Source organism: Bufo bufo, chromosome 2 (genome assembly GCF_905171765.1).
Source record: "Bufo bufo chromosome 2, aBufBuf1.1, whole genome shotgun sequence".
Classification (NCBI taxonomy): domain Eukaryota; kingdom Metazoa; phylum Chordata; class Amphibia; order Anura; family Bufonidae; genus Bufo; species Bufo bufo.
The window spans coordinates 457,884,900-457,901,752 of NC_053390.1; the positions used below are offsets into that span (position 1 = coordinate 457,884,900).

General features: G+C 37.7%; 1 protein-coding gene across 6 annotated transcripts in view; it reads right to left on the reverse strand.

The window, feature by feature from the left end:
• Window positions 1-16,853, reverse strand: part of CRLF1 (cytokine receptor like factor 1) — a 123,935-nt gene that overhangs the window by 63,793 nt on the left and 43,289 nt on the right. The window lies entirely within an intron of this gene.

Below are 16,853 nucleotides of genomic sequence, written 5' to 3' on the forward strand. Positions count from 1 at the left end.
ATGGTTTAGTTTAGGCCTATGTTGATGACAGACAGATCTGTCATTTGGCATGAATAACTTTCCAATGACTGCACCAACAATGACCGATCCAACAGGGCAGATTAACTTTCCGACAAGAGATGAATGAATCGATTCTAAAGGAATCGACTTTTTTACTAATTTTCAAAAAAAAATCTGAAACTTTTGCGATTCATCAGAAGACTGAGAAGAAGGCATCTGCCACCAAAAAGGGATAATTTATGGACCATATTTTAATTTAAAAAAAAATAATCTGACAGTGCAGTGTTTTCGAAACATGATGTTTGGTGCTACCCAATACCATCTACACTCACCTAAAGAATTATTAGGAACACCATACTAATACGGTGTTGGACCCCCTTTTGCCTTCAGAACTGCCTTAATTCTACGTGGCATTGATTCAACAAGGTGCTGATAGCATTCTTTAGAAATGTTGGCCCATATTGATAGGATAGCATCTTGCAGTTGATGGAGATTTGAGGGATGCACATCCAGGGCACGAAGCTCCTGTTCCACCACATCCCAAAGATGCTCTATTAGGTTGAGATCTGGTGACTGTGGGGGCCATTTTAGTACAGTGAACTTATTGTCATGTTCAAGAAACCAATTTGAAATGATTCGAGCTTTGTGACATGGTGCATTATCCTGCTGGAAGTAGCCATCAGAGGATGGGTACATGGTGGTCATGAAGGGATGGACATGGTCAGAAACAATGCTCAGGTAGCCCGTGGCATTTAAACGATGCCCAATTGGCACTAAGGGGCCTAAAGTGTGCCCAGAAAACATCCCCCACACCATTACACCACCACTATCAGCCTGTACAGTGGTAACAAGGCATGATGGATCAATGTTCTCATTCTGTTTACGCCAAATTCGGACTCTACCATTTGAATGTCTCAACAGAAATTGAGACTCATCAGACCAGGCAACATTTTTCCAGTCTTCAACAGTCCAATTTTGGTTAGCTCGTGCAAAGTGTAGCCTCTTTTTCCTATTTGTAGTGGAGATGAGTGGTACCCGGTGGGGTCTTCTGCTGTTGTAGCCCATCCGCCTCAAGGTTGTGCGTGTTGTGGCTTCACAAATGCTTTGCTGCATACCTCGGTTGTAACGAGTGGTTATTTCAGTCAACGTTGCTCTTCTATCAGCTTGAATCAGTCGGCCCATTCTCCTCTGACCTCTAGCATCCACAAGGCATTTTCGCCCACAGGACTGCCGCATACTGGATGTTTTTCCCTTTTCACACCATTCTTTGTAAACCCTAGAAATGGTTGTGCGTGAAAATACCAGTAACTGAGCAGATTGTGAAATACTCAGACTGGCCCGTCTGGCACCAACAACCATTCCACGCTCAAAATTGCTTAAATCACCTTTCTTTCCCATTCTGACATTCAGTTTGGAGTTCAGGAGATTGTCTTGACCAGGACCACCCCCCTAAATGCATTGAAGCAAATGCCATGTGATTGGTTGACTATATAATTGCATTAATGAGAAATAGAACAGGTGTTCCTAATAATTCTTTAGGTGAGTGTATATACCTATAGCCATATATGTTGCTCTCACTATGACATTACTTATGCTATCTTGGCAATAAAGAGCTTGAAGGTTGGCTACAGCCCTAGAGTGTCCTAGAGAGTCCTACAGACCCCCAAGTGTCATACACAGCTTTACAGGACATTTGGGAAACCTTTGATTTGGGTTTAATGTATTCAGACCTGAATAAAATCTGATGACTCATGTGACTCTGACCTGAAACTAATTTCAAGAAATTCGCTCATCTCTATTTTGTACAGATTTCTGCCTTCGGATAGGATCTGTCACACTCATTTGTGTCACAAAACATCAAGTTTAAATTGGGACAAATTGCAAATGTAAGTTCAGAAAGTACACCTCCATCTTTAACTCCTTTTGTTCTTTATGGTACTTTGTACTGATTCCCAAAGGAACAAGCTATAAGGTATTGTTTTGGGACATTTATATATATTTTGTAGAAAAGAAAATGTTTAATAATACAGTATATATTCACAAATATATTAGAGAAATATAAATGTAATATGTGAAGGTTTATGTTTGGGGGCAATTTTTGTGTCACACATTATTGTGTCCACATTGTATGTGAATAAAATTCTAATTGCAAAAATATTACTGTGTATTATTTAAAGGAAAGAAAGGTAAAAACAAAATTAGTTTGCTATAAGTAATTAATTAAAATATGAAAAGAGAGACATTCTCTATAGAAATATACAGAAATAAATGAAAAAGATTTGCACTTTAAGTTAATGTACATTGATCATTAAGCTTGAGCCTATAAGCCAATAAAACGGGATAAGGTGGGACCTAAACACATGAGCTGAGATATATTTTAGATAAACCAAACACAGTAGCTACTCAAAAATACAATTCAGAAATAAAAAGCACCCTTTATTGGGAAAGGAGGCATAATGGTGTTAAAAGGCAATGAACAGCCATCTGTTCTGCAGCTCCTAAATGACACCCATGACAATTGAGACAGGAAAAGAATCATGTACATAATTATTTGTTGTTATCAGTTCTGTTTTACTAGCAGTTATTAGAACACCCAAGTCGCCGGATTTCATACTTATTAACCATAAAGAAATCTAATTTGAATACATATTAACTGCAATTAGAAATTCGACAGTAAGACATTCTTGAATGCCAAAGTATTGACATATGTCAATATATTATGTATTGTATTGCGGTCTACATAGAGAAGGGAGATGTAGATGACAGATATATAGTTTTCTATTATTTGGCATTATGTGAAAGCTGTTTAGAAATTGGCAAGAGAAAGCCAGTGAGTCCTTCTTTCCCCACCAACCCAGAGTGACAGATTTTCTTGTATGAGTTTATATCATGCAGAAAGAGCTATACTTCACTGGGGAAAAGCAGAACGAGGTGGTTTTCTGCATGAGTCCTTCACGATTTAAACAAATTTTTGCATGCAAATACAGAATCAACTCACTATGGCCTGTGCTGCCTTCAGCCATGTGAACATAGGAGACCTGACAGATCTGCTTTAATACCATCAAGCTTGCAGCCACTTGCAGAAATAGCTCCTAGTGATTTTCTACTTCCTTATATCCTATCTCACCCAAAAAAGGGGTTGAGAGCATCCTGGAATGGATACCTTCCCTCCTGATGTCTCCTTGTGCCACATGGTCTGCCCATACTGTATGTAAACCCTTGGTATTGTCCATAATAGTACCATATTCCAAAGCTGGATGATTTTTCAGTTTACAACTGAAGTAGATGAATATTAAACTTTTTTTTAAAGGTGCCCTTAAATGGTTAGGCCACGAAGCAGCTGCCTAATGTCAAAGTTAAAGGGAATAAGTCACCATTTTTATGCTGCATAGCATTATACAAAATCAATATGGAGCAGGACCATACACTGCACAAGTTCTGGAGTCCTCCTATTTATGTGCTACTGGCTCATGCTGACCCCTGTCGCTGATTGCAATAGGAAAAGAAAGATGTCAATTACTGGGAGGGCAGTGGGAAAAGAAGGGAGCTCATGAATATAAGGACTCTTCAGTTTGTGCAGTGTACTGAGTGGACTCAGTAAAAACAATTATGACACTTTCCAATTTAAATGTATTATATATTTATTAAGACACATATGTATGTATAAGAGGCTCTAGCTAAAATGAACATCTCACAGCAACAGAGAGAGACACCTTTCAATGCCTGTTTTCCTTACTCTCTCTATACAGAAAACTAAGCATTGCAGCCAACTAAAATTAAGAACTTTATGGTGTTCATTTTTGTAAGATTTAGTCTACTACAGATATTAATAAAAATGTAATACTAACAATACTATAAATAAAATTTATTTTTATCCTGCTATAACAAACTGTGCTTCTAAATCCAGGCAAAGAGGAAGAAGAGACTGACAAGTTCATCTATTCTGGAGAAGAGTGGCAAAAGGATGCTTGGCCTGAGAGCCAATCAGTGTTCTACTAGGTTGCTTTAGTGCTTTTATCTCTCAGCTACCTGGTGAAGACAAGATTGGACACCAGAGACACCGATCAAGGTTAAGTAGTTAGGTTCCTGTGTGGAACCTGTTGTCCTTATCGGTGCAGGGCCTCTGTAGTTAAAGGGTTGCTGCAGGGTAAGTTCACAAGCTCTCACTGAACTGGGTAGCTAGTGCCAAATTTGGCAGTGGGTTTGCAGCTTGCTGAACAGGTGACCTGTATCCCATCAGTTTTATCATACATGGCAATGACAGTAATTAAGCACATAAATATAACATCTACATCATAAGAGAGCTGTAAGCATGTTTCATCTACAATTCTTATACTACATTGTATAGCCACATCTTATTCAAAATTAAACATTCCTAAACTGTATCCAGATTTTTACAAGAATAATTCAGTGCTTCACAAAAGAAACACAGTTCTGAGCTAAGGAATGTGGGGATGTGGTTCCAATGTGGTCAGATTGTGGTTTCTCTTGGAAATTGAATATAATATATTAGCCAAAAATGTAAAAGGAAAGCGAGTCAGTGATTGACATCGTGCCCTTGTATTTGTACCTCACCACTCTAAATTAACTGTACACACAGATATGTGTACTCAGTGGCATAGTGCGGAGGAACTTGGCACTCTTGTTCCAGTGATTGGCATTATACAACTTAAGGACAATGCCACACAAGCATATATTTGCATCTGTAGTGTGGAAGGAAGGTGATTTTATACCTACTCTGTGCACCTTTTGTTCTTAGCCATGATACATAGTTAATAAAATTGCATTTTTTTCCCTTCATTTCCTACTTATAAAAGAAACATATCAGGGGACACTTATTAAGACTATTAAGTCGATCCTAATTTGTGGTTTGCATCAGATGCATCACAATAATTAAAATGCATATTACAAAATACCAGACTCCAGAAGAAACACAATCATTAAAAGAAGTCCAATTGAACTTCACTTTTAATTAAACTATTGAAAGTAAACAGCCATATGGTGCAACAAATCACAAAAATCTACACCTAATCTAATTCTACAGGACAATAGCATGGAGCAGGCAGGTATCAATCTGTCAACAAGCAGTATGAAATAAACCAGTGGTTACTCACCAGGTAGGACTAGCAAAGTCCATCTGCCCAACCTTGTAGTGATCATTCAGTCGTGTATTGTAGAGCAATACAACTTGATCTCTAAATGGGACAATCCTGGAACCTAGTGGGATGGTAAAAAGCTATACATGGTTGCAATGTCCGGCAATGTCCCTTTCAGAGTTACCGTAACTCACAAAAGATAACCCTGCTGCCTATGCCCTATTATACCATTAAAAGGACTTCCCAGGATTTTATTATTGATGTATTATCCTCAGGACAGACCATCAATATCAGATCGACGGGTCAGAATAGAACCCCACAACCCAATGATCAGCTGTATCAGAGTTAGGCTACTTTCACAGTGGCGTTTCTGGGTCCGCTTGTGAGATCCGTTTTCAGGGCTCTCACAAGCGGCCCAAAACGTATCAGTTCAGTCCTAATACATTCTGAATGGATAAGGATTTGTTCAGAATGCATCAATTTGGCTGCGTTTGGTCTCCGTTCCGCTTTGGAGGTGGACACTAAAATGCAGCTTGCAGCGTTTTAGTGTCCGCCTGACGATGCAGAGCCAAACGGATCCATCCTGACTTACAATGTAAGACAATGAGGACAGATCCGTTTTCACTGACACAATCTGGTGCAATTGAAAACGAATCCGTCCCCCATTGACTTTCAATGTAAGTCAAGACAGATCCGTTTTGGCTTAGACTTTTTTTGAATGAATAATGCAAACGGATCTGTTATGAACGGATACAAGCGTTTGCATTATCGGTGCGGATACGTCTGTGCAGATACAAGACAGATCCGCACCGAACGCAGGTGTGAAAGTAGCCTAACTCTGGTGCTGGAAGTACACAGCTCCGTCCTTTGTGCAGTGGGCAGAGTGGGCATTCACTTCAATGTAAGTAGCACTGCAGCTCCCGGCATTAGCCTTTTAGGACGATTTTACTTACTCAACCCAAATGTGCTTCTTCTTGTGCATGAACCAGCTTCATCAGTGGGAAATCATAGCTGGGTTCAAATACAAAGGTATATTGGTCAAGGAAAACCAGCAGCCGGGTAGCCAAAGTTAAAGGTCTACATTCCGGAGTAGGTGTCTATGAATGCAATTACATGTAGTTACACAAAAAACACCTACTCCTGATTGTGGACCTTTACCTCTAAACACCCAGCCCCTGTTTTTCCTTGACCACTAGACTTTTTTATTTAGCCCAGCATGTTTTCCTACTGATGTAGCTGGTTGATTCACAAGTCAAAATGCATTTGGAAGGAGCAATTAGGGTTAACCTAAGGAAATTACATTTTGGAAAAATTTGTTACTACAGGCCTTCACCAATAACCTGGATTGGACATATGGCCTCTGTTAGTCCTGGTCACTGACCATCGGTTTTACATGCATACTGATTGTTTACAGATTGATATCTGCTTGCTTATTATTGCCCTTCAGTATTATATTAGGTCTAGATTTTTGTGACTTGTTGCACTATATGGTTTCATTTTATGAGTTTAATTAAGCTAAGTTGTAATTAGGCTGTCCTTTCAGTTTTTATATGAGACATCAATGGGATAATGTAAAAAAATGTTTGAAGAAGCCCTGAGCAGACATTATTAACACAGCTCATAAGCACAGGTTACACTGAAAAGGTTTTCTTATCATCAAATAAACTTTCAAAATTGGTGTGATGAGGCCATGCCTATAACAGGGGACAGCTGATTCAATATGCTGGTTTACAAACCTAGTCTAAGTACATTCTGTGCATGCAGCTCATAATATATTTGCACGTGCACGAGAAGCCTGGATATTTCTATTCTCCAGGTCTGTCATTTTAGTTCTGCTGTCAAACGTATGGCCTAAATTATATTGTTTTTCTTTCCCATAAATGTTCTTATTCTGTTCTCCACACAAAAATAAATTTCAAAATGTAAGCTCATCTTGCACTGATTTCTTTTATTAAAAGTCAATATATTTCAACAATATTCCACATTATTTTGCAGTTTAGCCTGCCATCTGTTGGTGTTAGGATATATTTGCATGCTCTAAAATGCAATTTTTAGCAAAATTATATCTTATAAATAAACTATATGCACACAACCATATATGTTTTGTGGTCCACACACCACAGATCAGAAAAACACAGATACCAGCCGTGTGCATTCCACACTTTCCTGTCCCGCATGTCTCCCACTACTGTAAAAATGGCTATTCTTGTCCACAAAACGGACAAGAATAGGACTTGTTCTGTCTTTTTTGCTTCACGGACATGCGGACAAATGGAAGTGGACAGCACATGGTTGACATCTACAGTATGTGCTGTCTGAATTTTTCGTGTTTCCCATGGAAATGAATGGGTTCGCATTCATTCTGCAAAAATGCAGATCAGACATGGACTAAATGTACAGTTGTGTGCAAGAGCCTTTACACATATTTCTACTATTAATATCCATTTATTTCTAATCAGTCCAGAAGTGGTCAGCCTAATGGGGAGTCTATATACAAGTAGTGGCACTTGGGTATCTCTCATATCCAAGTGCCAAACTACAGTAATATTTTGTGATTGTCAGTACTTGAACAAGTAGGGAGGTCCTATACAAAGGTTAATGCTCAGCTAATCGCTCATATAGTAAGCAGACACTTCTGTGAGCAGAGCTTTGGAAAGACAGTCCAACGAGGTGACAAAGAATAGAAATCCAACACTAGTTCCATGTCTTCAGCTATATGAGTAAGGAAGTTTTTGAAGCCAAAAGAAGGAATGGATTGACAATTCTTTTAGGATCTGATTTTGGCACCAAAAACTTCATAAAAAAACTTTAGTAGGGCCAGACTATAATAGAATATTATCAATCCAACTACCTGGACTAATTTGACTGAGAAAATGAATCCTATTACCAGTTGTCAGTCTTCTTCTGGACCTAAGCTAGATGTTAAAATGGTTGACCGAATAAACAAAAAAAATGTATATGTAGATAACCCTTAAAGGCTTAATATTCATACATGATCAGAACTTAGGAAAACTGTTTTCACCATCCACTTTGACTGCTCTAATTAGACATACTTCTAGTTTATGATGCCTAAAAGGTTTGATAAGACAACTTCCAAAACATGGAATCAAATGACAATTATCATTTGCGAAATTGTATACAATCCCCAACTTTCACTAGTCTAGGGATGGAGTAGAATTAACACTCCTGTTTTCTGAGATTTCTGAGTTGTGTTATCTAATCTAAGCAAACACCTTCAATTGCTTTTCAATGGCTTTTGTCTCAAGATAACGCGATCAGTTAAGAAATTTGAGTTAAGAGCTGGAGTGCTAACCCTGCTCCATCTGTCCTTTCCTTTATTTCATGACCCTGTACAGGGTATCCGATTTACAACCACACCAAAACAATAAGGGAATAAAAAACAAAGCCTTTGTCTCCTAAAGGGATAGAAGAGACTCTCTGGAGGTCAACAAGTGCAAGACCTTCAGTCCCAGTAATGGGCACCCTCAGCTCTTCATAGGCCACTATAGGACTATCTTCACAAAAAGATAAAATGGTGGAGTAATATTTTTAGTTTTGGGGCTGTGAGCCTACAGCAAAATCAAATGCAACTAGCATTTATGTAGATCCTGGTAAAAATCACTTGTGAAAGTCACCTTACATGGCAGTATGCTGAGCAGCAAATGAACACTTCTATCAATAGGTCACCTCATTCCAGATGCCATACAAAAAGACGCCAGATAGGAATCTTTGCTCTCTATTTGTAAAGTCAAAAGCAGTTAAAAGCTTCAGACAGCTTCATTTTACAAGACAAGGTCACAGTTACAAATAAAATAGTCATGTCAAGAAATTGCCCTATATGGAGCGTGATTTCATTTGGCAATGATACCAAGTGTCCTTCAAAATAAGGTATCTGTATATTCCTCCTTCCGCATGTTTATTTTTTTTTTCTGCTGATTTTAAACACCCCTTCTCTGCCAGAAAGCTCAGAATTCTACAGATTAAAAAAAAAAAAAAAAGTGATTTAATGGGAGATATGAAGAACAAGAACAGGAAGATTGTGTTACCTTTAGTGTTACAGCTCAAGACAACATGGTTTCATAAAAGTAAGGGTTTACCACAAACACAACACTCTGGAGCTCCCAAACTTCCCTATATGAAAATAAATGTAGCTTTTAAAAAGAAGTCAAGGTTGCCAGGTCAGCAGTATGAAAGCAGATATATCTGAAGTACACATATTTCATAGATGCAGAACAGTAAGCTATATTCCTACATTTCACACTATTAGCTAACCCCTGACGACAGCTTAACCCCTATTTCACTTTCTGGACTTGGCCATTTTTTGCAAATCTGACCAGTGTCACTTTAAGTGCTGATAACTTTAAAACGCTCTGACTTATCCAGGCCATTCTGACTTATCCAGGCCATTCGTCACATATTGTACTTCATGACACTGGTAAAATGAAGTAAAAAAAAAAATTTTTTTATTTATAAATGCCCAAAATTTGTAAAAAATTTCCAAGTTAAAATTTCTCTACTTCTATAATACATAGTAATACCTCAAAAAATAGTTACTACTTTACATTCCCCATATGTCTACTTCATGTTTGGATCATTTTGGGAAGGATATTTTATTTTTGGGGATGTTACAAGGCGTAGAAGTTTAGAAGCAAATCTTGAAATTTTTAGAAATTTTCAAAAACCCAATTTTTAGGCACCAGTTCTGGTCTGAAGTCACTTTGCGAGGCTTACATAATAGAAACCACCCAAAAATGACCCCATTCTATAAACTACACCCCTCAAGGTATTCAAAACTGATTTTACAAACGTCGTTAACCCTTTAGGTGTTCCAAAAGAGTTATTGGCAAATGGAGATAAAATTTCAGAATTTCTATTTTTTGGCAAATTTTCCATTTTAATAATTTTTTTCCAGTTACAAAGCAAGGGTTAACAGCCAAACCAAACTCAATATTTATGGCCCTGATTCTGTAGTTTACAGAAACACCCCATATATGATCATAAACCACTGTGCAGGCACACGGCAGGGTGCAGAAGGAAAGGAATGCCATACGGTTTTTGGAAGGCAGGTTTTGCTGGACTGTTTTTTTTTTTACACCATGTCCCATTTGAAGCCCCCCTGATGCACCCCTAGAGTAGAAACTCCAAAAAAGTGACCTCATTTTAGAAACTACGGGATAGGGTGGCAGTATTGTTGGTACTAGTTTAGGGTACATATGATTTTTGGTTGCTCTATATTACACTTTTTGTGAGGCAAGGTAACAAGAAATAGCTGTTTTGGCACCGTTTCTATTTTTTGTTATTTACAACATTCATCTGACAGGTTAGATCATGTGATATTTTTATAGACCAGGTTGTTACGAACGCTGCGATACCTAATATGTATACTTTTTCTTTATTTATTTAAGTTTTACGCAATGATTTCATTTTTGAAGCAAAAAAAATCATGTTTTAGTGTTTCCATAGTCTGAGAGCCATAATTTTTTCAGTTTTTGGGCGATTACCTTGGGTAGGGTATGGTTTTTGCGGGATGAGATAACGGTTTTATTGGCACTATTTTGGGGTGCGTGTGACTTTTTGATCGCTTGCTATTACACTTTTTGTGATGTAAGGTGACAAAAAATGGCTGTTTTTACACCGTTTTTATTTTTTTACAGTATTCACCTGAGGGGTTAGGTCATGTGATATTTTTATAGAGAAAGTTATTACGGACGCTGCGATACCTAATATGTATACTTTCTTTTTATTTATGTAAGTTTTACACAATGATTTAATTTTTGAAGCAAAAAAAATCATGTTTTAGTGTTTCCATAATCTGAGAGCCATAATTTTTTCAGTTTTTGGGCGATTATCTTAGGTAGGGTCTAATTTTTTGCGGGATGAGATGACGGTTTGATTGGCACTATTTTGGGGTGTATATGACTTTTTGATCGCTTGCTATTACACTTTTTGTGATGTAAGGTGACAAAAAATGGTTTATTTAGCAGTTTTTATTTTTTATTTTTTACGGTGTTCATCTCAGGGGTTAGGTCATGTGAAATTTTTATAGAGCCGGTCAATACAGACGCAGTTATATCTAATACGTATACTTTTTTTTTATTTATGTAAGTTTTACACAATAACAGCTTTTTTAAAACAAAAAAAATGATGTTTTAGTGTCTCCATATTCTGAGCCATAGTTTTTTTTATTTTTTGGGCAATTGTCTCAGGTAGGGGCTAATTTTTTGCGGGATGAGGTGATGGTTAGATTGGTACTATTTTGGTGGGCAAACGCCTTTTTGATCGCTTGCTGTTGTACTTTTTGTGATGTAAGGTGACAAAAAAATTGTTTATTTAGCACAGTTTTTATTTTTTATTTTTTACGGTGTTCATCTGAGGGGTTAGTTCATGTGATATGTTTATAGAGCCGGTCGATACGGACGCGGCGATACCTAATATGTATACTTTCACCCCCCCCCCCCCCCCCATTTTTTACCAATTTTTTTTAACTTTATTTGGGGTAAATGACGTTTTTGTTTATTTTTACTTGAAACTTTTAATTTTTTGGGGAGAAAACTTTATTTTTTCACTTTTTTTCACTTTATTTTTTGTCTCACTTTGGGACTCCAACTTTTGGGGTCTAATCCCCTTTACAATGCATTCCAATACTTCTGTATTGGAATGCATTGGCTGTGTGAGTAATACAGTGTGTATTACAAATACAGCTTCCGGCCTGTGAGATCCAGGGGGCTGGATCTCACAGGCTCGACACCGAAAGGCAGCGCGATGCCTTCCTTAGACATCGTGCTGCCTTCCATTCGGTCGGGTCCCCCCTACAGCTGCATGGGGACCCGATGGCACCGCCGCCCGCCGCTGCCGCACCAGGTAAAAGCCTCAAACCGCAGGTCTGAATTGACTTGCGGTGTGCTGCGATCGCCGACACGGGGAGGACCCCCCCCGGCGTTGTGACAGGATGCCCGCTGAATGATTTCAGCGGACATCCTGTTCCGATTAACCCCCGCTGCGCCGCAATCGCGTTTTAAAGTTAGGACCTACCAGTCCCTAAGGGGTTAAACAATATGTCAAAACTCTTGTCTTTTAATTTCATGGTGGCAATCTAGGCAATAACCAAAGCTTCACTGACTGTAAAGCTATCTACTGCCACTAGGTGGTACACCTGAGATCTCTCTTGACATTGATTTAAAGGGAATCAATCATCAAATAAATAAAGTTGTTTAAATCAAGTTTTTATAAACATGTTTTGATGTTTTTAATGTCTAATTTTAATGTCTAAGTTCAGAAAAATGTTCCTCAACATACAATTGTGAATACTTTGAATATCACACCATCTACAGTACATAATATTATCAAGCAGAATCAGAGAATCTGGACAAATCCATATGCGCAAGTGACAAATCCGATGGTCAATATTGGATGCTTGTGATCTATGGGCCCTCAGGCGTCACTGAATTAACTGGAACTCACTGCATGGGCTCGGGAACACTTCTAGAAATCAATGCCTGTGAACACAGTTCAAAGTGCAATCTACAAATTCAAATTAAGTTTGCATCATGCAAAGAAGCCATATGTAAAGGAAATCCAGAAACACTATTGTCTTCTCTATGCCAAAGCTTTTTTGAAATGGAATAAGGCAAAATAGAAAACTGTTCTGTGATCAAAATTTGAAATTATTTTTGGAAACCACTGACACTGTGTCCTCTGTACTCAGGAGGAGAGGGACCATACAGCTTGTTATCAGTGCACAGTTCAAAAGCTTGCATCTCTGATGGTATGGGGTTGCATCACTGCCTATGGAATGGGCAGCTTACACATCTGTAAAAGCACTATAAATGCTAAACAGCATATAGAGGATTTAGAACAACATATGCTTCCATCCAGATATTGTCTCTTTCAAGGAAAGCCTTGCATATTTCAGCAAGACAATGCTAAACTACGTACTGCATCCTTTACAACAACATGGCTTCACAGGAGAAGAGTACACGTCCTTAACTGACTGCCTGCAGTTCAGACCTTTCACCAGTAAAAACATTTGGTACATCATGAAACTAAGAATTTGGCAAAGTAAAAGAATGGAACAACTTTCCTCTTTCAAAACTCCAGCAATTGGTCTCCTCGCTTCCAGATGTTTATAGACTGTTGTTACAAGAAGAGGGGATGCAATGGTAGACATGGCCCTGTCCCATGTTTGGTGTTGCTGCCATTAAAGGGAACTTGTCACGTTGAAAATAGTGTCTGAGCTGAAGACACTATGTTATAGAACAGGAGGAGCTGAGCAGATTCATATATAATTTTAATGGAAAAGATTCAGCATAAATTGCAAATTCCTGCTCATTCTGGGCTTTGAAGTCAAGAAGTCGGTCCTATCAGTGATTGACAGCTATCTCTGTATACACAGTCATAGAGGGAAGACTGTTACTGAAAGGACCGTCTCCTTGACTTCAAAGACAAGATTGAGGAGGAATATAAATTAATGAGCTACAAGCTATACTTAATCTTTTCCCATTAAACTATATATCAATCTGCTCAGTTCCTCCTGCTCTATAACATGGTGCCTGTAGGCTACACTGCATACTCATGGTGACAGGTTCCCTTTAAGTTCTAAATGAGTTAATTTTTTCATGAAATTTCTCACATTCAACATTTAATATGTGTTCTATTGTGAATAAAATATGGGTCTATGAGATTTCCAAATCATTGCATTCTATTTACATGTTACACAGCTCTTAAACTTTTTTGGGGTGGTAGTAAAATGTACTAACTTGGTTATAACTTTTAATATACCATATTTTTCCGACCATAATACTCACCCACAATTAGAAGCAGAAAAATAGAAAATACAATTTCAATTTCAGTATATATCCTATGGGCGATATACAGTTGATATAGTACAGTACAAAAGCCAATGCCACATAGCGTTGCCAGCCAGCCACACTTTGCTGTGACTATGCCAGTCACAGTGTCTTAGCACATTGCCAACCTCAGTGCCTTATCATATTCCCAGCCTCAGTGCCTCACCACATTTCTAGCCTCAGTGACTCTCGATTGTGAACTCCTTTAGAGATGAATGGAGTGGCACAACCCTAATAGCCTCTAATGGGCCTAGTTGAGGTTTGAAAGATACAGCAAATAAGAATGGTTATTTGTATTCTTAAATAATCAAACTTATATGACCTTCTTGCTAATTTACATACTTCAAAAACAAAGACATTCAGCATTTATTAATATATGTGTTAAGTGTTCAACATAAAGATTATAAAATCTCGCAAAGCATGAAGGGACAAAAAACATATGGACTTCCCACTAGTAAGGACTGCAGCAAAGGCCAGACAGCATTCCCTCCAGTCTCTCCGCTGCTGTTAACTTTTAACATATCACCAGCCTGTCCACTTGAAAAGTAAGACATTTTCAACTACCCTGCCTGCAGGATAATTGTCTCAATTGGCCTGCAATTGGTTTTGTTGCCAAATTGCCAATGTATAATTAACCCTGACAGTATGTCAGATGGGCAGATGAAAAAAACATTTATCCTGTATCTACTGGTGAAACAAATTCTATAACTGAGCTATTTGAATGTCAAACTTATTTTTTTATTTCTATGTTCTTAGCAGAAAAATGAAATTTGTGTTAATCAACTTATCCCTTATAATAAATTCTGTTGTGCAGTTACTCTATTGGATAAAAGCATTCCTGTCTAGCTAATAAAAGTCTAATAAGCTTGGGGCCACTAGGGTACTGATTATAGGAATTATTTGCCATATTTTTTACAACTTTTCCCAGGTCATCTTTCTAGTACAAGGTCTCAACTATCGTTCAGTGTACTTGTGACATTTCAATTGCCTCATGAGTTAACGAGTTAATGTTGTCAAATGTGATTAATGTAATTTTTTCTATTTTGTAACTTTTAATATCTTTAGATGATAAGTTCCTAGTGAAGGATGAGAATCCGATTGGTCAACAAATTAGCAAAGTCAAGCAATAAACTCTTTAACCTTTACTCCTAATGATACTGTCCAAAAATTGCTAATTTGATTCTCAGGTGCTTGGATGTTTGTGAAAAGACACGGAAATCAGCTATCTAAAAGGAGAACACGCCCATTTAGAGAGAACTGTATAGAACTGTAGAGAGCTTATTCCTATATCTTTATCCCAGGGAGCATTGCATGGCCTGTATTACTTGCTACGCCAGTATTGGAACTCTGCACAAGACGAAACCGTGTCCCTTCCAATAGCTCCATCAAAAACCCTTCTCCCAGCCAACCAGTACATAGCTCTGCACTGACCAGGGTTAAGAACTTTGAAAACAGCCTACTCTCTTTCTTTTAGAGCAGAGTTTGGTTTCTTGGCTATCCTTAGTCGGGTTGCAAGACTTCCATAAGAAGTGTCAGACATTGACTTACAGGTGCCACTACAGTTTTCTTCTTCCTGAAGGTGACCAAATGTGCATATATTTTTCCCAGACTGCATTGTCTTGTCTTTAAAACAAGCATGTCATACATCTCCACTTTCAATTCTTAAGGCTAGAATATTAGGAGTTGATATCTCGGTGTCTAGATATGCAGATGTAGATGAGCTAAAATTGACTCTGATAACACAAGACACTGTATACTCAAATTATCACAGTGGCTCAGGCTGAATGATAAAAAGCAAAGGCTGCATGTAAAAAAGGCTGCATGAGGCGTAGGCCTCATCATAAATTAAGCCTATCCTCCAGCAGTCCATGCTTTTGACGGAAATTTACTCCAAGTCATCATTTACACAAGTTTCTGGTATAAATTAAGATAAATGTGCTAGGCCGATGGCCCCGCCTACACCCATCCTTTATGACGCCCACTTTTCGGAAACTGGCAAGGGTGGAGTACAAATGGCAGTCTAAATTTAGTCACAGTGCCATAAAAAAAAAACACATAACGCTGAGTTTTGCTACTTTTTAAAGACAAAATCAAGGTGTAGAGGAATGATAAATCTCTCTGTTGTTCTTTCTTGGCTGCAGTTCAGAATTTCTAAAAAGCTTCAGCCATTATGTCCTATTTTTAAACTCTCCAAGGTAAAACAATGTATAGATCATAATGGAGCAATGTTTTTTTTATCTTCCTAAGCTTCCCCGGACAAGTTTGTCCAGATCAAGATCAATGATCTACATGTGTCTGTGTGTTCTATTTAATAAATGCAAGGCAAAGTCCATCCTATGACTGTCACTATAACCAAAGTGATCACATTACCCTTTATTTCCATTTAATGTAATACATGCTACACAAGGCTGAATGATAGAATGAATAATAGGTAATAAATAGCACATTTTCAGAATTAAATAGAAACATATCGTGCAGTGTACACATAAAACTGTCTGAAAAGTAACAACTTTTGGCCCTGTTCTTATACATATGCCCTTATTTAATCTTGAAATCTGATTTATTTCTGTTTGGAAACCTACATAAATTTACATTAACTGTTTCATGTAAAATAAGCAACAAAATAACAGTGCTAATGGGACTAAATTCTAATTCTCATTAAAAAGTCACTTGTTAACTGTAATGACATTTATACGCTTGTGTCGAGTTTCTCTAAGGGAAAATAATTACAGTGGTTAATTTAAAAGCGTAAAATTTGAACTGTTACCTTTTATGCTAATATTGTATACATAAAAAGAAGCAGACAAGCATGGTGGCCCATTTCTTGCAAAAAAATAAATAAAATGAACTTAGGTCACAACCAGAAAAGATTTTAAAGAGAATTTGTGACCAGTGAAGAATGTTTAAAAGA